Source organism: Amblyomma americanum, chromosome 5 (genome assembly GCF_052857255.1).
Source record: "Amblyomma americanum isolate KBUSLIRL-KWMA chromosome 5, ASM5285725v1, whole genome shotgun sequence".
NCBI classification, from domain to species: Eukaryota; Metazoa; Arthropoda; class Arachnida; order Ixodida; family Ixodidae; genus Amblyomma; species Amblyomma americanum.
Window position 1 is genome coordinate 133651773 of NC_135501.1, and position 21202 is coordinate 133672974.

Below are 21202 nucleotides of genomic sequence, written 5' to 3' on the forward strand. Positions count from 1 at the left end.
GGCGACGCGGCTCAACTCACGAACGGTCGCTTAGAGCTGAGCTCTAAAAATGAGTGGCAGGCTTCCGCGAAACGTCTGGCAGACAGAAATTTTTAATTCATTCAGTAGACACGGCAGGACGCCAACAAATCAACAACACGGCTACCTACTCCATAATGCATTGTACCCAGCACAAGAAACGCAGTTTTTCCTTCACTTCCAAAGCAATACAATTTAGCACAAATCAATCTAAACGAGTAGGAAAGCGGTGATCGCAACTTGGTGAAAAAGCCAACTGCCACTGAGATCCAGAGAGCTGTATGAGTACTCTTAAAGACAGGTAGTGTAGTGTGTGGAAGTGTATTATGAGGTGGGTACTTTGCTTGACTGGAAAGGGTCATATAGAAATCAGCCTCTTGAATGCAACCGAACTGGTGGTCGGTGACTGGGTGAGGTTTTGTGGGCAAACATCGTCAATATTATCTTGATAAATCTGCTTTACTTATTAATTCTGCTATCCTTGAGTACTGTTTTTTAAGCCCACTATACCAGACATGTTGCGTAAACCGTTTGGCACGCAGTACAAATTTTTTTACCATAAACCAAACTATCTGTGGGAAATATGAGGTTCTTCACTTTAGTGAATTATAGTGAAGAATCGCCCTGGTTTTAGTGAAATTTGCCAAATTTTGCCAAATCGCCCAAAGTTTTAGTGAAAATGTTTTGCATGCAAATAAAACACAATGCGACATCTCCAATAAAGAAATGAAGAAATATTGAATGCTGATAACATTTATCACATATTTTAAATGTCTCCTCATTTAAATGAATTGTTAAAACTTGTTCCACTTCGATAGAGAAACCGGCCATCTGAAAAGGACTAGATATGAACAAGTGAAGCCCGTGACAGATGTTTCTGCACAGAAACACATTTGCGAATCTGCCCGTATAAAGCACTATCCACTCACAGTTGTCTCTCGGGCGGCAAATCGATCGTCCAGCGCTGTTCCCAATTTCACTGAGTTGCACGGGAAAGCCACCACACACCACGACACCACATGCATCATACGAGCAGTGGGAGGCAGCCGTGTCAAGCCACCACTTCAACGATCGGTGCAAGCTAATCAGAGGGGTACGCGAAGCAGCGCAAGCCACCGGCGTCCGTAAATTAGGACGCCACCCATTTGACTCGAGACTTCCTTTGTTGTTTAATAAAAATTTATTTCTCTCTCTCTTGCACATGAGCATGAGCAGTCGTTATGTCTTCTTCGTTCAGGCTCACTACTCAGGGCAACCTAACGAGGCGGGCACTAACTTTCCACTCCAGGTCAGCAGTTGTTTGCACATACGGCGCGGCCGCCGTAAATACCAAACCCTGTAGGGGATATTGCGTTTGAGATATTGTGATTTATTTCTTTGAGAGCGCTTGAAGAGCGCCCCCGACTTATGGCAGTTATTTTATTTCGCGATATATTGGCTAAATCCTGTAAAAGAGATTAAAGACATACGTATATCGTAACTTCTAAAAACACATCAGATGGCAGTTTTTTTCCAGGAGATCTGCAACTATCCCTTGGACATTGGGTTCGTGAAGCCTGAAGTTGTGAAAACTTCAAGTGGGTGGCATGAAAAAAAAAACATATCGGACTATGTCTGGTGAGTTCCGACGACAATCAGTTTGATTCGTGCAGGAGAGTTCCTTATTAAAACCTTAATTTTATTTAAAGGTGGCCCCCCGGAGTTTGCAGTGGCGCATTTCTTCCTAAACAATATTGCCGTCATGCTTGACACCTTTGCTGCCATCCGCATAAGGGGGGATGTAACGCTGGCAAAATCGACAGTTTATTGCATAAGAATGAGATCAGCAGTGTACAGAAATTTTCTACCGTTCACATCCCTCCAATTGGTTCTCCCTTTTTAAGCCCATTCTTCATGTCTTCAAAATATTGTTTGTAACGAAGGAATAAATGTGTCACCCAACCGCAATTCTTGAAGCCGGTTTTAGAAATTTCTAGCAGAACATAAAAATCATGGCTCAGTTATCTGCTACCGTATATACAAGTTGAAAGAATTGCCTAGAACTAGTGCATGGATTGGCTCGTTTGTCAGAATGCTTAGACAAATCTTGAATACTTTAATTCAAATTTTGATGCTCAGGCTGTACACAGCACACATCAGCAGTTCAGCATTACCTATTGTGCGGTGATATATATTTCATTCCTCCGGGCTCGTACAGATGCGAGGGAAAAGCTAATGTTTTATAGCTGGTATGCGGCCGGCACGTGTCACTGGAATTAGTTCCTGTAGTAACAACTCACTGGCCGTTCTGATGCATTTCTGTCTTCGCAATGTCATAGTAATAGTCTGAACTTCTGTTAGATAAACAATAAAAAATTACAACGTTATAAAGTTCTAAATTATCCAGATACATTTTAAGCGAAGGCCCTGTAAAGGCCTTGCAAAACATTTATAAAAATTCTGTTCGGCAATAAATCCAGCTAGTTTATCGTGACAAACTACGGAACCAGTATATCTCACATTTAATAGGGGGAGAAGTGTATACAATATTTACAATCTCGAGCGAGTATACTGCATACACAAGTTTTAAGGGTCCAAAATCAAGCCGCATCCTTGACAAGAAAGCCACATATGCACCGCTGTTTCTACACGCATCGCAACTAATCCCTTGCCCTTCAGCCGTACCATGCATACAACGCAGAGTGGGTACCCTCCCTCACCGATAAGTGAACAAAACAGAACGCATTAAATAAGCTTTGCACTTTTTTGTCTGCGTTCAATATAATGTTGGGCCGATCAGCTTGTGGTCATATCTGAAAAGCAACCACATCAAAACTTCCGTCGCACCCCCCCCCCCCCCCCCCACACACACACACACACACACAGCAACTCAGTGTCTGAAAACCATTTCAGCGGTCGGGTGAAATACCCCGTGTGGACGTTTTACCTTTCCAGAGTGCCTGCAGACAAAATAAAAGAAATAACCTGCGAGGCGACAAACCTGTTTCCTGAGGGCTCCGAGCATCAGAGTTAACCTCGGCTACCACGAGACATTGACATACGGTGAGCTCTCTCTCTACGTTAAAGAACAAATTGGCGAGCCAACAGTCCCAGGTAAGTTTTAAATTCATGCATAGAAGTTTGTAGGATGCGGGTCGACGGAAAAACGTTTAATCTTGTGAAGTTGAGCAAAAGGAAGTAAATGAAAAAGATTACAGCAGTAACAGCGCGAAGGCACAGGCGCCCTTTGTCTTTAGAAAAAAAAAAAGACAGGTGACTGAGCGGGGCAAAGCAGAAACAAGTTTTTTCCACGAATCTCCATCCTGCAAACTTCCGTCCATTACTAGACGCTTGCATTAGGGGCTCCGTACAGGGTGCCTGTTTGTCACCAACCTCGTCCTAAGCTGGCGTTAGGCTCCCTTCGGTGTATTATCATGTCCAGCGTTTTATGACAGCGCCTACATATTACAGTAGGCTCATTTCATTTTTTTTTTTCATTCTAAAACTGAAGGGAAACTCCATAGAATGCTACTTAAAGGAACACTACGGAAAAGCCAATCCAAATTTTTCTTAGTACCAACTGATTCTAATGTTCACTTTGGCTAAGCAGATGTTTGTATGGCTGCAATGCTCAATTACTGTGCAAAAAAATGTTTTAAATATTTCCTCGCCACTCAATGAAACCTCTTGACATCAGGACCCTAAAAGACCCCCTGATGACCGTTTAGAAATGAACAGTGGTGTAGCCAATCGTGGGCGATCCGCGCGGTGTGAACTTTCTAGGCACCGCCATAGGTTGCTTGAGAAATCAGCAGGTGGTGGTGCTGCCTGTATTTAGTTTTTTAATCTTTTATAGCCTATGAATTTTAAAGGCTGTTTTCAGTGAGGTGGCCTCTTTGTCTCTTGAACGCGGTAATCTATCGATACAGGGAAACTTCACTTTGTCCTCACGGTTTTTTCAAAAGCTGCTTTTGAAAGCAGCAACTTTGGAGAATGAGTCCTGAAGGGCAAGGCGGTGGTAAATAAAACAAACTTGATGACAAATTCTCAGCTCTTTCATGCCCAGCGTCTAAAGATTTCTTGGCAAGCATTGTGTTCTTTTTTGTTGAGCCACAGCACAAAACAATGATCTTAAACTGATAAACTGACGCCTTCACATTTGTGTTCGATCATGCGATAGGGTGCACTGTGGAACTGCCTACCCATAGAGATGAGCGAACATTGCACAGAGCTCCGGCATTTAGAGTTTCGCTCTTCACCTCATCTGTCTCTGTGGAAGCTTGCGCCATACCACCCTGAAGCTGATTGCCACATTGCCATAATTACAAGTTATGTTCATCTAATCTGCATTTTTGCTCATAATGCAATTTATGAACACTAAAATAAAATCAACGTCATGTTAGCACATCGCTTGCTTACGCGAGTGAGGCATAAATTAACGTTTTAATTGATTTGTCGCTTTTAAAAAGAAGCCACTCGCTCTCGTGTCGTCCCCACCTATAGCTTTAAATATTGCTGAAGACTGCAGGAAACACACAAAACAATTGCCCTGAGTGGAATTGAATACAGTTACAGATCTTTTGCTTCATTTAAAGCAAGAAGAATACACAAATGTGTATAGCGCTTGAAAGAGTTGCCGGGGTTCACCTTCAAGCGCGAGAAATTGGAGCTGAGATGAGTTGCCAGTTTTGCAAGGGTATCAGACAGCTTAATTTTAGAAGGACTAAAACAAAAAAAAGACAGAAAAGCAAGAAATTGGTTTTTCTCACAGGTGAAAAATACCAGTAGTCGTTAAATGAGTTGGTAAGTCATGTTTCCACTGGAAGTGTGCTCATATATGAATGAGGAGATGATAAAACATATGATGTCTCTTTTCGAAGGAGGACCGCTTGCGGTTAATCACGCGGAGGCTGGGAGTTGTTTGGGCGCGAATAGTTTCGCGTTTCTTCAAGTTGTGGTTCGCTGTATGTCCCACCTGGGGTCAATGTATGGAATTAGGATCTTGCATCTTTCCGACATCATAGGCCCTGCACTTCTGCTTTTTTTTCGTTTCAGCCAAGATGAATACAAAGTACATAGCGCTGACTCTTCTGGTTGCCTTCTTAGCTCCTGCGTTTACAGGCAAGTGTTCATTTGTTGCAACGGTCTTCTCCTGGGCGCTTAATCCATCAAGTAATTTCGCATATCACATTAAAATTTTATTCCATTCACGAACGATATACGCAAAAAATTGCGTTCATTATTTGCTTCCTTTCAAAAAAGGCTCTTGTTCAGAGTAAGTAAGAAAATAAAGATTTATCAGGATTTAGCATCCGAAAGCGACTCAGTATGAAGGACGGCGTAGTCAGCTGTTCAAAAAATTTTGACCACCTGGGGCTCTTTAACGTGCGCTGACATCGCACAGTACAGGGGCCTCTAGAATATCGCCTCTATCGAAATTAGACTGCCACGGCCGGGATCAAGCCCGCGCCTTTCAGGTCAGCAGCCGAGCGCTTAACCAGTGAGGCACTGTGACAGTGGACTGAGAAAATAAACTTATAAACTGATAATCGCGGTAGCTCAGTCATTAAGGCGCTCGTCCACTGATCCGGAATACACGAGTTCGAAACTGACCGTGGCCACTACATAAATTCGGCTGTAGACAATTGCTGCATCGGCACTCTTAGCGGCTATATATGAGAACGACTGGTTTCCATTATTCTTCCTTACTCCGGCATCCCTGTCTAAATCCACGCATCTAGGCTAACTTAAAGGACAAAAATGCTGGCCACAAGTAATGTTGTACGACATTCGAAATCCGCTCCAATGTCGTTGCACGTGTAACGACATTGGAGCGGATTTCAATTTTTCTCTCTCAGAATGCGTCCAGTTCTAAGTTTGTGGCTAAAAATATATCTTTTTAACGTTTTGTTTTGTTTCTTTTCAGCGGAGCCTGCTTGCCCTCAGCTGGAATGCCCTCCACCTAATTCTAATGTCGCGTGCTTCATTGGAAACCAGAACTGTCAATGCAGATGCGGTGAGCATAGCGGTGCTCTTGAGCTTCATGAGCCCAAACGCAAACCTTGCGTGGGGCAAGATGCCTCATTTGAGACACGCACTTCATTCTCCAAGGCCTTGATATGGCGTCTTGTAAGGTAGCGACCTACTTTCGCAAACAATGAGGTTGTTGAAACATTGAATTCCTATGAAGGAGTAAGAGAGGCCGTCAATATATGATCAGGGAATAGAAATTGCACTAACTTGCAGCGTATAATCGCTCGTCTTGCGCGCTACTATACCTTAGGAGTGGAAAGCAAGAAGCTTTCTCTGGATTCAGGCAATGAAAATTTATTCGTCCTTGTTCTTTCATGAAGCCCTAAACTGTTGCATCACTAAGAGACCAATTGGCAGTTGGAGTAGAGATATTGTATCAAGAAATAGACCACTACTTAGAAATAATGCTTCAAATCTCTATTAGAGAATTAAGAACAGAATTTTTTGTCTTTGAATCGTTTGTACCTTCCAGTCGGCGACCGAGACCCTTGTGCATCTCTCTTGCACCGCCACTGCCGCCGGGGGCATGGCCTCAGCTGCAAGAGGAATGGCTATGAATGCACCTGCCGATGCGGTGCGTACAGTCCATTCACATACAGCAGAAGCCGTTGAGTGTCGCATTAGTTTTCTTTTTTGATGTGCCACTTGGCAATTATTTTACTTTACAGTTCCGAAGTGAGCGACACCGGTTTTATGAAGATTTTCCAAGGCTTTCTCTTCATCTTGAAAGCTTACCGCTAGCAGCCTTCTTTTGAACAAGTGTCGGAGTGCCAAAACTAGCAATAAACTTTCATCCTTGAAAAATTAGTATTCATTATTCTTGGTTCTCTTTTTTGTCTAAATTACAAGAGAGAGAGAAAACTTTTCGAGCCCGGCTCAGATCCCAATCGTTGCCTGGGGAAAGCTCACGAGGTATGCATCTCAACTTCCCTCTCTACCATCTGTCCGCTCTTCATCGCTTCCTCACAGTGCGACGAAATGTTTACCATGTGTGCGACAGTTATTACATCTTTACTTTCCAGCACCAGCACTGCAATGAATACTGGTTATTGATGTTGTGCAAGCGCTAAGGTCGCAATATACAAGCAATCGTTATTTATTGACTGATGGAATATATTTGCTTTTGCAACTTATATTCGTTGCAACTTATATATATTAAACTTCAAACTTCGTTTAAAATCGTCCTGCGCTACTTCTTGATTGTCTTTTTGTCTTTTAGTGGAATAAATAAGGACTTGAGGCAACCGCAACAAGTATACTTCTAGTAAATAAACGCGTGCAAAAAAAGTTTTCCTCCAGAGCAGGAAGTAGTTGTACAGGCTTTAAATTGCAAATGAATGAAAAGCATGCGCACATATGCACGCATATGCGCGCATGTCCGACGTAGATCGCCCCCCTGTACTGAATCTTACGTTCGTGGAAAATGAATGACTGGTGAAGCTTTCGCTTTTTTACACTAATCTGCCCCCACAAAAGGTCAGCAATTAAACACCACATACTATTATATTTGTGGTGCATTTAAAGACTGGCAATATCATCGGTGGCGCGTTATTCAGATGCTTCAAATTTACACGAGAAAACGTGAGTTGTTCCAAAACAGTAATCCACTGAGATTTAAACACATCATATCGTTTTCCTTTACAGCTAGAGCGCATGAAAGTCTCCTAATTTTCAGCCCTAATTAGAGACTTCTTGACGAAGATTGCTATAATTGGCATGTTGATATTATTAACATGACGCGACTGCAGTCTGTGTCCACGAATATATTTCCGTGCAGTTATTTCTGTCTTCTCTTCGGAGGCCCACAATGTGGGCTACTGACACGTTTTTCGTTGAGCTTCGGCTTTGGCGGTGTGTTTGGACGCAGTTTCGAGAACTGAAGGGCCGCGGTCATCCATTTCACACAGCCAGAGTAGAACAGACCAACCATGCAGTGTCAGCTCCTTTTATACTTTTTTTTTCTCTCTTCTATATTCCATACTCTGTGATTTAGTCCAGAGAAAGCTATGCGAACAGCCCCACGGTGAATGGCACGAGTATACGTTCGCCCTTCCACGCACAGATGAAATCAGGAATCCGGGAACCGCCTCTTGTTTTTCCTGTTCTTATTCTTTGCACAAATTCTCGTCACGCCGCCAATGACGGCGCACACAACGCAGAATTAGAAAATGTGCCCTGAGATACCCTCACTGTAAAACTGACTTCTGTCACTGGCTGTACTTTGGAATAATAAAAAAGGACCAAAGGGACTCCTATTAAGGGATGATCCGTGCTTCGTAATGAACAAAATTTGAGCAGCGTTTTCATGGGCTCATGCCGAACGAGAATTCGCAGCAGCTGTCTGCCTCAGAGGAAAAGATTTGTTCTCCAGTAGTGATTCTTTTGTGGCTCGTTGAACGACAAGTGGCCGCAAATGAGAATGCCGTGGTACTGGAGGGTTTTTTTCTTGTGGTGAACATACCCTGATTTGCACAGAGGCAGCGTTTTCTCATCTCCAAAAGACACCGAACGCCAAGGCAAGTGGGGATGTTGGCACGTGTATACGGACTGTTCTTCGCAGTGAACTGGCGCCAAGAAAGTAATAGTATGTAAACAGCACAGCTGTCGAGTATATACTTCGGCGCTTCATGAGGCAAAAAGATATTGGAAACTGGTTTATAGGTTTATTAGGATTAACGTACAAAAGCGACTCAGGCTATGAGGGACGCAAATATTGGAAACTGAAGGAGAGATTGCGGTTGCAATTCCGAACTAGATATGAAACCCACATACCAAAGCGTGTGCTGAGCTGAGAATCTGAACGAATGAAGGTTTTTTTCTGTGCTGTTAATGAATGAGGTGAATATTTATTCAACGTGGTGGTCTATATGGCGTATCACTTATTTAAAAATTCTCCGAGAGAACGTTTTCAACAGCAAACTTCTGAATTTCATGAAAATCAGGCTTAAATTCCTATCTATGTCGACATTTATATTTGTTTACTTGTCCAGTGCTAGTTTCCCACCCACTAAACAGACATAGTAGAACACTGATAGGCGACGTGCTGCGGCACATAGTGGCATAATGCTTGAGGTCTTAGTGCATGAAACTCGAACCATACTAGGGATTCACATAATGCAAACAATGAGTTCCATAAGGCCATGCCGCACTTAAAGAGAACCAATGCGCGTATGCTTCATTTCATGATTTTCTTGAAATTCACACACAAACACACACACACACAGAAAGAAAAAGTAACGCAAGATAATACAACAGCTAATATGATAACAGCTCAGAAACAGTAATCTGAATTAAATTAAGGTCATGATGGCAACAATAGCGCAAATCTCTTCGCCGAATGTACGCACTATCGTATTGTGGTCTTGCAAAATGTGGCCAACATCAGCTCTTGCATAAAGGATCATTATCCTATCTTTGGTTGTTTTCAAAACAGCCGTTTTCGATAATACAGGATTGGGCAAAACGCCTGAAGCGGATGGCAGTTCCGTTGCGACTTTGAGCGGCGGAGGAGCCCCTTCATTGCATTTTCCGCGGCGAAACACCTGGAGACATTTTTGCTCTTTCCTAATGAACGGAACATGATCAAACTATATATCAGCCAAATTTTAAGTTGCGTATCCGATTCCACAACAAAAAAGTAATGAAAAGCTGCTCCACCTAGCCAGTGAACTGCAATAAACAAAAATTATATTTCAGATGCTCTTTTCCGGTCTTGTGAAGACTGGAAGTTTACTCAGGGAAGAAAATTAAGGCACGCAACTATACGCACGGGAAGGAAGGCTTCCTGTTTAGATCAAAAGCATAGACTGTTCGATTGAGAGCTGAATTTTATTAAGATAAATTATGAGCACGCTCAAACCAGGACTGTTTTCGTTTTCTTCGTGACTATGCGCTTGTACGTGGTCAGAAGAAAACGTCTACTTTTTTTTGTACGCCTTGTTAGGCTGCGTTGCAGCGACTTGCCCACAAGAAATAGTGGGCAAAAAACCGCTCGCGAAACATTGAAAGCACATTTTTTCAGAAAAGCAGGATAAGACTGTATCCGTGATGCTTTCCTTCCTGTCTACTATAGAAAGATAAATTTTCTTTCACAGCTCACCTGTTAAATTCCAGTGTGCTCGTTTCCAAGATCCCTTGTAGGTTGGCGTCGGCGCCGGTCAGCGATCATATCTATGATCTGATCTCTCCTTGACTAAATCAGTTGTGACTAGCGCCCATGTAATGTCCTGTTTGTTCTTTCCTTTTATTTTGTACGTGCATTGCGCGAAAAGAGAGGCTTACAAGGGCTGGAAACAAACTAGCCCATCAGTTAATTCTGATATTTCTTTAACGTCTGTGGCCCTGGTGACGTTTGTACGGTGGCAAAAGACGTGTTTGTCTATGTAAAATTGTATTTAAAAACCTTCCCCACATATGAAATGAAACTATTCGATATACTTTCCGAATAGTTAATTGATTTAAATGCACACATTTAAGGATACCGCAGAAGTTACGCGTAGGGTATTTAAACAGCAGCCGATGCTCTGAGTGGCCGAGACAACACGCCAGAGGCGATAAGTATGCAAGCACCATTTTTCATTCTGCGATCTCAAAATGAAATTTTATGTGAAAAAAAATATGAGGGCAATGTTAATTAATATAATTTTTACAATTGTATGCCGACATCTTGGTTGCTAATTGGAAAAAGGGAAACTATGAATGAAGAGTGAAAAAGACGAATTGACCTGATACAAAATTATCTGGACGAAGCGAAAATAATGCCCGTTTGTTACATTTTGTTGGATCCCTAGTTTATTTTAGTTTATGCCGTATTCAGGAACATCACTTTTATTTAAATGTACGCTCCAGGATGTCCCAGTCATGAGGCCATACTTGTAGTGTTCTACTTGGAATGTAAAAATGCGCGCTACTTCAACAAGCCGCGAATAGATCAGACCAAGTGGAGGCCTAGAATAGGCCGGAGCAAGTACAGCCTCCGTCCTTTTATGCAGAATAAGTCGTTATCATCTTTTATCGCTCATCAACGGTCAGAAAAAAATGTAGCAGTGCATTATTACGTACAGTTTTTGTTGAGCATTCTACAATGAGCCTCTCGATAACACGACTAATTTATTGAAAATGCGGGCGGGCATTTCAGTTCTCTTCCAATATTGTAATGGACCAGGCACTGAACAACCGTCCCTTAATGAGCGAGGCTCGGAGTTTCCTCATCACTTAAGCAGTTGAGCGCCGGCCATCTCCAGCACCGAAAAAACGCTGAGATGACCGCTATTCAGTTTATTTCTGTAATTGTTTGTGTGGTAAGTATTGGCTGCACGCATGCGACTTCGAATGCCGATGTCATACGCCCCGTGACAACAAAATGAGCGAGGTATACCGAGGTCGCAAATTTTTGGTAATAATATTGCGCGCAGACCTAAGCACGTCCTCATACTACTTTCTTGCATTTTCCCTCTTTAATTTATATTATTTCCTTTAAAGTGTTAAAGTGTTTCATTAAAGTGGAGTGCTTTATTAAGCATTCATCAACTCCAGTTCGTCGGTGATTTATTCACACAGCAGCAGAAGCGCTAACGTGACTTTTAACTGGAAGCACAGCGAACAGTCTCTAACAAGCTGTATAAAAAACACATTACACTGTGCTTTTCATGTGGTCGCCAAACCTTGAAAACGCACTTCTATAGATCTCAAAAGAGATGTGGACGGACGTAAACAGGCGCACTTCTTCCTTGAGAAGAAGAGCGCACGCGCGCTCTTTCTCAGGATAGTGCAATTTGTGGTGTTTATGCCGCTACTAATATACCGCGGAGGTCTCCCAGCCTGAAGAATATTTGAAAAAGAAATGAGAAAAACAAAGGCTTTACGAACCTTTCCCAATTTCAGTTAGAGAATGCGCATATCGCATGAACCTCCGAAGGTTAGATCGAGAGTAAAAAAAAAGAATAACGTGATATTAACCTCGCTGGTTGCAGTAAGCTGGCCGCTAATATGCCTCCAGGGATCCGGTTATATACCCCGGAAACCATTGCAGCAGTCGAAAGAAACGCCACGTGCAGATTGTTTCTTCTTTTTTTTTCACTGCCAAGTGCAGACAAACCGCATATGGCAAACCTGTTTGCTTAGGAGAGCGGGAATAACAAGTTGCTTAAAGAGGCGAGGGGTGTTGACATCGAGAGAGCTCTCTTAGTACCCCTTCCAGAGCAGTACTTTACTTGGCGCAAGATTTGCAGGTAAGTGCTCGACTTGAGCGACAAAGGCTTGTTCAGAAGCCAGCGCTTCGCAGGCAACCTGGGTGCTAGTTCTCGCTTGATACAAATTACTCTGGTTATGTTAAACCAATGGTATATTGTAAAGGAATGCAAAAAAACAGCTCTCGCGTTTGTTGGTTTACTCTAAACTCCAGCGGCGCCAAAAAGATTTTGGGAATGAAGTGAAATTTCCGCACGATTGTTATTGCTCCAAATTTAGCTAATGTCGCTAAGGTATAAAGACAAGGTATTGGAAATCTCATCTTAGGATTTTTATAATTACGACTGCCTGAAAATTATTCTTCATGTAAGCTCAGAAAATTAAAATATCTGAAATGCAATTAGAAGCAAGAAGGAGGCCTTTAAACTTTTATACTGAAATCACAGAAAGAAATTTTTGCTTTAAAAGAGGAAGTGTTATATGAGCCCCAAAGAAAAAGCTAAAATATATGAGCATCAGTGCAGTATCAAAACTTTTTCAGAGGAAACAACTACGAATACAAAAACCAATAAGATCAAGACACCATGATTAAGAAACAGTTAGGTTTATGGCAAATTTGTTCAATATTTTTTGTGTAAGAAGCAGAAATGAAGGTTTAAACTGTTAGCATGGGAAAGAAAACATGTATAAGTTAGATTTTAGTGTTTTATTACAATTAAGCAAAGAGAAGGCCATTAATTCGTTACAATTTACAGAAAGTTAAGTTTCATTGTATATAATAATAGTTCATTCGATAAAATGGGATTTCGTTTGGTCAGGTATTTCAATCCTCTCTTTTAAAACATTCCACTTAAAAACTTTCCTCCAAAGCACTTGAACGCAAAGTTTGCTCCTATTTTTCTAGCATTTGCTATATTAATGTCAGCATTTATGGAAGGAATCACTAAGAATTTCCCCATAATCCGACACCATAAGAACAATATAGCTAAAATAAAAACAATCGAGAAAAGCTTTCAGTCTACCACTAGCTATGCGAACATTATGCTTTAATTATTCAAAAGCTTCAGAGCCACATTCATTGATTCCTGTAGTGAATAATTTCAGAGGCAAAAGCAATTTTCATTGGTACAGTAACGTTACAAATATTTCCTTGCACTTATTCCTAGCGCATATTTTTCCGAATCACCAGCCAAATGCCAGGCACCGCAATTTGAGTCAACCTCGCGACGAACATGTAATTAGTAAGAGATATATTGAGTTCTGATTTTCTTTATAAAGGACGCTACGCAAAAGCAGCAACCTACAATGAACTTTGAAAAAAAACGGTGGAAGAAGTTGTTGCGCGTGTCATATCCAACATGAGCAACTAAAGCTATAATGCGCGGAGATGGTGTATAGGGTTTAGCGCCAGATAGCGGCTTCGGCTATAAGGATGCCTTAGGGGCGGGCTACGTATTACATAGACCACCTCGAGTTTTTTACTGTGCACTGATATCGCGCAGTGCACGGACCTCAAGCATTTCGCCTCAATCGAAATGCGGCCACCATGTTCGGGATCGAACCTGCGTCATTCGGGTCAGCACCCGAGCACCGTAACTGTTGAGCCACCGCGGCGGTTCGAAGAAAGGGGGGAAGAGTTATTTTTGTGAGGTAATGCAGTGATGTTGGTTTGTAGCAGGCTACTGTAGGTAATAAATTCCTCTTTTTAAAGCTCTTCCCCCATTTCGCGTCAAATGCTTTTTTCGGACAAGACCTTAATACCGGATCGTAATACCTGTAAAGGTTTTTCAGTCCTTTTCATCCTCCTGGCCTGCTGAACTGATGTTAGTGGGTGAAGTTCGTTTTTAATACGCATTGGTGATAGTATGACGAGAAAGGGTTAGAGCAAAGTGAGCGTAACTGCGAATATGTAATATACATAAAGAGGCGGTTCCAAGGGGCCCGACCTGCGGCGCTGTTATCACATGGGCTATAATAAAGTAGTGAGCGGAGCTTGTTATAATTGTTGGCGGGGAGAACTGAAGTCTCTCGAATGCCGGCTGCTTACCAGCACTCTAGAAACTGCGGAGACTGGACATCAAGGGATAAGACTGTTTATGAGAAGCTACTTATTTGCTAAGAGCTCGGAAGGCGCTTTAAATTGTCGAAATTCTGGACCGTATCTAGAAAGCAGTTTTAGTGCTCTTTATGAACCCCAACCAGAATTTATACGTTCGAAACCCCAGAGTTCATTTATGGTAACTGACCTACTAGGTCATTTGTGCGAAATGAAAGAATCGATCAGTGCAATGTGAAGACCAAAAGCAAGCGCTCGCAAATGAAAGAAAAAAATTGACGTAGCGAAAGCAACCGACTGTGCTGTCAACAACGAGGAATTGCGATTGTTTGCAGAGCTATCGATATGCCGAGAACAGGAAGAGGAAGGCACAATCGAAGTGTCGTACGCATGCAGGCACACCATCATCATCATCAGCCTGACTACGGTCACGGCAGGGTAGACCAACTGAAAGCAATAGCATATTGTTGACCGAGTGACATGATCGCGAATGGCGTATTGCAGGGTGCACGATAGTTTTATCGCGGTTCGTGCATATGTGCAGGCCTGCGTAGATATTTTTAAATATTTTATTTTTGTTTAATTAAAGTTGTGTTAAAGAAAAACTGGATAAGTGCATAATTTTCATTCCAGACAATTATGAAGGGAGTGCACATCCTCGCCGCTTTCCTCCTGGTCGTCTTCTTGACCACAACGATTTCAGGCAAGGAGGTCCCTCTCTCTACACTTACTGCTGCCCTTCTGAAAGAAGCCAGCAGAAATGACGAGGCTTTCAATTTGTTACGAATGTGGCGACTGGCATTGCTTAGTACAAGCAGGAACATAAAACATAAACGCTCAAGATCTGGTAGGAAATAAGTTTTCAGAGCAGGTGCGAACGCAGTAGTGCTGCAAATTGTTGGAGTGAAGTGCCGATACACACAACACAGTACAGTGAATCTTAGTGCTGGTCTGGTGCTCCTGACATGGGGCACTGATATGGCATCAAGCGGAAACCTCAAATACTTCCCATCAAATCTGTTGCAAGCTATATTAGAGAGGTATAGTACGTGTCACCTATTTTTATGTCACTAATGTGCACTGTGGCTCGCTGCCAATAGAATATGCGCAGTACCATCTTATGCGTGGCAGTTCTTATTGAGCCAAATTCACTGCAGAAGTCGCAGTTCGGCAGTATTTATAGAACAGGCTTGTTGAAAATTAAAAAAAAATATATATATTTTTCACCTATCAAACTTTACTCCAATTAACATCTCTAATTTATTAGCAACGAAGTTGTCTGTTATGAGCCATCTCACGTATTTTCAAACTCAGGGCGTCGATGCATAATTAGGTGGCAATAAAAAAAAGGCACTTTTTGGGAAATTTAGAAGTCATTTTCCTAAAAAAGCGCTCTGCTCAACAAATTTCATTAAATTTTAGCATTGGCTGCAGCAACAGGACGAAGCAAAAAAAAATTATTGCCATTTAAACGTTAGCGACGTTTGTGTAAAGAATTTTTCAAAACGACACATTTTTTGTTTTACCGAACCAAGAAAGCACAAAAATTCTTGCGTGGCTTCATTTATGCTCCTTTATCATAAACTAATCACGCACGCAACTTGTACATATTTATTATTGTGTAAATAGTTTTTTTGTACATTGCCTCCCCCCTATCCTCTATCACCTCTTTCCCTCTACATTTTGCCTGCTATCTCTTTATTTCCGCTGCCCCAGCTCAGGCGCTTCTCGCAGCGATGGCAGATGCAGGGGCTAGCAAAAATATTTTCCTTCCTTTTTATTATTAGTTTAATAAACCACTTACTACTACTAGTGCTTCATTTATGAAGTCCAATGGAAGAACAACGGATTAGAGATGTTCTAAAATAAAATTTGTCGTGGTACTTTTTTTACATATTATTTAAAAAAATTTAATTTCTACCTTCTGCTTCTTTACGAAGCTTCAATACGCACAAACGCGAGGAAAATTTTTTTCTGAACATATTGGATAAACTCCATTCACATAATCACAAACTAATCCAAAGTTATATTTCAATAGAACTGGCAGTGGTCACTTTTGCGGTTTTGCGTGGAATGATCCTGCATTGAAGGCCCCATATAAGACACATAAGGCTATATAAAGTATTTGAGTGCTAGAATATCCACGTTGTTCTGAATCACACGCCTTCGACTACTTTCTGCAACGAGCACATTGATATAGAGCATCTTACGCCCCTAGAGTTCACCATTTTGCCAGATGTGGAGTTCTACGTGATAAAAAATTTAAAATAAATAGCTCGAAAGTGTGATGTTCGACTACAAAAACTTTGCCACGATACTCTTCATATCGTACTGTATGAATTCTGGTGTAAGCATAAACGTATGAATTCGTAACGACAAAACTGTAGCGGCACAGCAGAGATTTATTCTTCCTTGCTCATTATTATGTTTTAAAGAAAAGAGCTGCAGTATGTCAACTCTTTCCAGAAAGAAACTTTCCATTTCTACGATTTGATAAAATAAAGGCTATCCTCGGCACTATATGTTACGCCAGATCTGAAGAGACGTGCATAGAAATGCAGAGAAAAATATCCCTAAATGACCGAAGCGAGGCAAGGAAACTGATAATTTAGCACCTCATTACTTATCATCCGATATACTAGGAACGCTGCTGTTCCCGCAGGGCAAGGTTTCTCTCAGCCGTAGCTCTCTTAGTCAGTAGCCGTAGCTCTCTTAGTCAGCCGTTTCTCTTAGTCAGTAGCCCAAGTGGCAAGGCTCCGTTCTCCTGTAAATGTGCAAGTGGCAAACAATACATCAACACTTCGCTCTCCGATCATGCAAAGATACTCTGTCAATGTCTAGAGAGCGCCTTATAACGTTGTGTCTTCCAATGCGCAGCCGAACCCCAATGTCCCTTGATCAACTGAGCTGGGCCGCTTACGCGCGGGGTTGCTTGCCTGATTGGGGACAAGAGGTGCCAGTGTAGATGTGGTAAGTATTGTCATAATTTCGGTCATAAGGTACTCGTAAGAGAATCTTACAGCGGCAGTGGCTTCAATTTAGTAGCAGACTTCTGACGTGCCGGATACAGAGGTTGTTGGAGTTGCCAAAAGCCTCGTATTCACTGCTAACAAGCATACCACTCGAATACGGCTGTGTAAAAAAGCATGTTTAAGACAGTAGGCTTGTTTGGGCGCAAACGTGACGCTGATGAGAAAACCTAAAGAAGTTTAAAAGCTTAATACACACTTCACCTGTAAATTGGGAGTCATTCGTTTCGCACCGGTATCTCTGCAACTTAGTTTCGCAAATATAGGAGGGCACAACGGTAATGATACTACACAGAACAGTTTCAATTTGAATAGCTTAAGTGTCTTATGTCAGTATTGAAATGATGACGCAAAAAACAATTGCAACACTTAACTTACCACCATTCATTTATCGGTCAATACTTGAGCATATTTGACCCGAAAATTAAACTTCCACGTAATGAAGAATTAGGCCTCACTGAAGGTTTTCATGCTGTTTTGCTTTTTTCGATAACGGTTGCTGATGACGGGTTCTGACCATTAAAATGAGTGAGGTTCAGGAACGCGGTATTTTTGTTCTGGAAACTTTTTACGCGCTCTCGTGTCGGTGTTTCTTTGTCTATAATTTTTTTTATTTTCCAAAACGACAGAAATAGTCTCCCATAATAGCTTGAGAAGCTCTCTTGAGCGCACAAAATTAACGCGAGTCTCGAAAGACCTCCCGCACCGTTTTTCAACCTCTACCGTTATAAATAATACCCAAAAAAAAACACCTTCCTCTTAGCCTTGTGGCTGCAACTATTTCTCTTGTTCCTCCTACCTCTTAGTGAATGACAAGAACCCCTGCGCGTCTTTGCTCAACCACCGCTGCCCCCAGGGCCGCTCTCTGAGTTGTACCAGAAATGTCAACGAATGCAAGTGCCGTTGCGGTGAGTACAACAATAACATTGACGTGAGACTAATCCTTCTCACTGGTATCCCCGTCGCTTTAAAGGTAGGCACTGTGCAAAATTTTGTTACTAACGTGGGCATGGTACAAGAATGTCTGACACGAATAAAATGCGCCACCCTGTCATTCTTGAAGAAACATTTAGCTGCGCTTCATGTATATGTAGATAAAAGATGTGCAGCTGGTACAATGCCAAGGCGCTCATACTGATACTGCATACTGCTTTTACTGATACATTTGCAAAAAGCTTTTCTTTTTCAGATCCATAAAAGCGACGGTTGATGTAAGCTCATCTCACAGTAGTTCATGTAACTCCACTGTATTCTCACCATACTCCTTCGTTTGATTTGCCAAAGCAGAGTTATAAAATGCTGCGCACAATATGGAGCAAAGCGCAGCAATTTATCTGACACCTTTCTATTACACCTATATATCAAGCTTTTCTGATGTAAGGTCATGGGCAAAGGTAAAAGACCCCTCCCCTTTGAGTTCCGAACACTTCCATCTTGGCATGTACAGGCCTGTGCGCCGGTCTCAAAACCAGGGATATTTAACCAGGTGGCGCCTTATGCAGAGCGACAAGGGGGGGGGGGGGGGGGGGGTTCCACATTTGCTCACAATAGAACGCTCCTTTAGCTAAACGGAATTTGAGAGGTGCAGGTGCCGACAAAGATATAAAAAGAACAGTTATTCTGCGGTCATAAACAAGGGTGATTTCCGTTTCGTGAAAAAGGAAAAAAGTTAGCTGCATGGGCCGTTCGTTCAATGGACAAATTCGTGAGAAATGAAAACTGGTTTGTGCTCCTAGGTGATAACAATCATCAAGTGAAAATTGCATCTTCTTTTCTTACTGCGTTATTTTGTGTAATTTATCTTTTCAATTTTTCATTGCCTTTTGCAGTTCGTAAGTGACCGGAGCTGGTGCTGCAACAATCTGAAGAGGTATAAAGGTTATTGTTGCTTCCTCCACTGAGACAGTGACAGCGCACAGGAGGAAAACTTATTGGTTAACAAATAAAATGCTATCTGGAGAAGCGTACAATCTCTTCGCCTGATTGACTGGGGAAATCCCTCTGTTGGTTGGCGTTTTAGACTTCTAGATTACAAGCCCTGGACATTATGACTAGCGCAGAAGATTATCGTTTCACGGTCACAACAAATTCACTCTTTTTACGAAACAGCTTCAAGAACTTCGCAAAATAAATCCTGTATACACTAGACTAAGGGCCGCCATTTCTTCCTGAGATTTTGCTGCGCTGCAGCGTTTAGAAAAAGAGGCAATTTTCAGTTCGATTTTCCGTCTATATTATGGGAAAACTGCATTAGTGTAGCAAGCAGTGTGACACAGCATAAGGGGCTCCTCGTTGTTTAAAGAGTTTTAAAACTCTTCACCGGTATCTCTGTCTCCGCCGCACAAGTCCAGCCCCTCCCTTACCTCGGAAAGACAGCTATAATAACTTCCATTTTTTCATTCGAAATTTCGACTTGAAAACTTCTACAATGACCGGAGATACCATGCGAGAATAGGGTGGCAGCAGCAGGCACAGACCGCGTTAATGAGAGAGATACGTGAGAAGCCTTTGTACTGCAGTCGGTGTAGTCAAGCTGATTATGATGATGATGGCCGTGCGTTAAAAATCCACAATCTGAGAAAGGGTACAAGAATGCTCTTCTTGGACTTTCAAGCTGTGTCACTTCGTGGTCGGCCGTTGCCGTGAATTCGAAGTATAAGAGGCCGTAATTGTGTTTTCAATGACACACAGCGATACATGCTAAGAGATAATGATACCAATTAGCAGCTGTCGTTATCTTGAAGCTGTTGCGCAAGGAAATTTATGCGGACGTAAACACGGCTCTCATTTTTATAGTTAGCTGCCGCGGTAGCTCAATAGTTATGGTGCTCGCCTGCTATCCCGGCCGCGGCGGTGGCATATCGGTTATGTCAGTGCTCGTTAAAGAAACGCGGGTGGTCAAAATTATCCGGAGCCCTTAACTACAGCGTCGCTGGTACCCTTAGTCGCTTTGGGACGTTAAACTCCGTAAACCACAAAAGCTGTGAGCATTTATTCTTTTTTCCAAATGTTGGCATTCAAATTTCGAGGCGGTTGGCAGGGTATGGGTAGCCCATGTACGAGCGCATCCTCTAGTATGATGCATACGCATCTTGTACCATCTCACCGGAGGACGGAAATCCAGCGCAACAAAGAAATCTCTTTGCAATATAGTACATGGTTTCTGCTTACAGACATTTTCTTCAGTACAATGAGGTCCCTAAAGATAGTTTGAAATGCGCATTTAACCAAAAAAAATTATGAAAAGGGGCATTTATACTGCACGCCTGAGGAGCTGACGCTCTAAAGAAAAAAAAAAGAGTAATGTGGACGAAAATTTCGTGCAATCAAGACAGCTGCAATTTCCGTTTACTAGTTAGAGATTGAGTGCAGGTCTTCACACATGCTATAATAAAGGCAGAGATTTTGCGGTGTGTAGAGCTATATTTAGCGAAAGAAAAGAGAGAAATAACAGTAAACCAACCGTAGGTTTCAAGATTTTTCGCGATGGGTTTAATGCAAGTTAGCGGGGATAAGAAGGAGAGCTTCAGCGCCTACAATGCGCTGATAGTCGTCTTAAAATGAATGACACTGCAAAATGTAAACATGTATAGATAAAAATGAGAACTGATGCCGTCCAGTAAAAGGAGGTGACCCAGCACTAAGCAAAGAGCATAAAAATAATCGAAGAAACTTCTTCCTGACCGCGCGCTTGGCGTCTCTGGAGTTTTGCAAAGCACAGTGTCCCACGACGCATGTTTGTCAAAGCAGACCTTGCGCCTTTCAAGTTTATCTCCATCCAGTCACCTTTCTTATATGCCTCTAAATGTAAGATACAAACATTGCATTTGTATCGAATGCAGTTCAGCCCGTTTACAACAGCCGCAGTTATATTGAATGGTCGCTTATTACGAAGCAG

At 42.1% G+C, this 21202-nt stretch overlaps 2 long non-coding RNA genes across 3 annotated transcripts; both read left to right on the plus strand.

Annotated features, from left to right (window-relative positions):
* Positions 1-2958: 2958 nt before the first annotated feature.
* On the plus strand, positions 2959-6833 carry LOC144135038 (uncharacterized). 2 transcript variants are annotated; one of them, XR_013315346.1, is made up of 5 exons: positions 2959-3111; positions 5053-5118; positions 5924-6013; positions 6503-6604; positions 6699-6833. It is a non-coding gene; the product is annotated as an uncharacterized LOC144135038 (long non-coding RNA). The 2 variants fall into 2 exon arrangements; XR_013315347.1 differs by having other exon boundaries at positions 2976-3060.
* A 5290-nt stretch (positions 6834-12123) lies between these two features.
* On the plus strand, positions 12124-19274 carry LOC144132687 (uncharacterized). Its single transcript, XR_013314894.1, has 5 exons — positions 12124-12260; positions 14909-14978; positions 17153-17245; positions 18111-18212; positions 19134-19274. It is a non-coding gene; the product is annotated as an uncharacterized LOC144132687 (long non-coding RNA).
* The last annotated feature ends 1928 nt before the right edge of the window (positions 19275-21202 follow it).